This window comes from Schistocerca piceifrons, chromosome 4 (assembly GCF_021461385.2).
Source record: "Schistocerca piceifrons isolate TAMUIC-IGC-003096 chromosome 4, iqSchPice1.1, whole genome shotgun sequence".
NCBI classification, from domain to species: domain Eukaryota; kingdom Metazoa; phylum Arthropoda; class Insecta; order Orthoptera; family Acrididae; genus Schistocerca; species Schistocerca piceifrons.
This window is the reverse complement of record NC_060141.1, coordinates 762,124,224-762,126,121: the sequence shown is the minus strand read 5'-3', so window position 1 is coordinate 762,126,121 and position 1,898 is coordinate 762,124,224. Positions and strand designations below refer to the sequence as shown.

The window sequence follows — 1,898 nt, the reverse complement described above, 5'->3', positions numbered from 1 at the left end:
ACAGGATACTAAGCGCTAGTTTCTTGTTCAGTTAAGGGTCTAACACTTGCCAGTGGCTACAAGTCGAAACAGCTCTTGCGTGGACAAGACAGGCCCTCATAATGTAGGTGGCGTTGCCCTGTTCTTGAATATTACGAGCTTGCATGGTGGGTGTTTCACTGCGTGATGGCCTTACCAGTGAAGGGAACAACACCTGTACCTCTCTCTGCCATATGTTGGCCAGCAAACAGACAACATCTGGAAAGGAAAGCAAAGTGCGGCTCCTTTGATACGTATGAAATCAAGTGTTGCGCTCGACGCCACATTGAAACAGAGTAAACGCGAAATGATAGTTGCTTACGAATACGAAACGGAGATTCTTAGCAAGCAGAAGTAATCTAACCGACTAAATGAGAACTTTTACGAAAGAATGTCAATGAAACAAGTTGTGATAAATGTTTAGTTAAAAACTTATCACATAACCTTTTAAGTTCATTACTGTTCACATGTGCAAGCTGTGAACTTGCACTGCTTTTAGCTTCAGATAGCAATGAAAGTTGTCTGTTTTGTAAATACCCCTTTTTTTTTCCTCGGAGCGATTTTATTTTACTTCTTGATTTTTGTTTTCTGGAATATCGAGCTAATAAATCAACTTCACTTCCAAAAGAAACAACTGTTAGGGACACACTGCGAGAGTTCCAACTTTTGTATCAGCGCTGGAATTTTTATTCGTGTTTTCAACCTGAAAGTAATACATAGGTATTATTTACTTGCATGTCTAGATGCACAGTCATTAACGACGATTAATTCGAAGTAAAACGACGAGTAGGATAGCCGGAAGGTGATCGCCCGCGGTAAGTGGGAAATCCGGGTTTGAGTTCCGAAACGGCACAGATTTCCATAAGTCACTAGTAGGTAATATACACCTAACACACCTGATGCCAATATATTCGCAGTCAGCCAATTTTGAATTAGTAAGTATTTAAGACAATGAAAGCTCTCCGTCTTCAGGCCACAAGTGGCCCATCGGGACCATCCGACCGCCGTTTCATCCTCGGTTGAGGATGCGGATAGGAGGGGCGTGTGGTCAGCACACCGCTCTCCCGGTCGTTATGATGGTTTCCTATGACCGGAGCCGCTACTGTTCGGTCGAGTAGCTCCTCAATTGGCATCACGAGGCTGAGTGCACCCCGAAAAATGGCAACAGCGCATGGCGGCTGGATGGTCACCCATCCAAGTGCCGGCCACGCCCGACAGCGCTTAACTTCGGTGATCTCACGGGAACCGGTGTATCCACTGCGGCAAGGCCGTTGCCATTTAAGACAATGGGCTACACTAAAATTTAATTTATGCAAATGTTCTGAATTAGGCCTACACTTATAAGTTCACTGTAATACGTTACTTATTATTAATCATATTCGTTTAACAAAGACGATAGATAAGTGTTACGAAGAAATTTCTGTCAAGCTTTGTCCTCAGTATGAGATTATGTAACTGCTGGTGTGGAATGCCTTCTCCTTCATCACTTGCTTCCAACAGTAAGTGCAACAGTAAATCACCATAACTAATTTGAGGAACGTGCGTCTACTGGGCCGAACTGTTCACGACTGAACTGCAGACTATTTGCTCGTCGCGCCGTCAGGCAGCGCGCTCATATAAAATACTTAAGCTTGTATTTTTTCCATACTGTAGAGAGGTATGGTTTCCCTGCCAACTATAAAAACAGGTTCGATATGTTAGCTAAATGTAGTACACAGTAAAACAATCACCTAAAATGAACCAGACGTAAAGCGCCTTCGTTGATCCATTATGGATCGTGGGACGACGGCTGGCATGAACTTACTGATGCAATAATTTACCAACAGCTGTATGTATTGTAGAAATTTATAAAATAAAATAAATTTCTACAATACATACGG

The 1,898-nt window shown here is 42.8% G+C and overlaps 1 pseudogene; it reads right to left on the bottom strand.

The window, feature by feature from the left end:
* Positions 1-1,177: 1,177 nt before the first annotated feature.
* On the bottom strand, positions 1,178-1,294 carry LOC124797019 (annotated as a pseudogene).
* Positions 1,295-1,898: the final 604 nt, after the last annotated feature.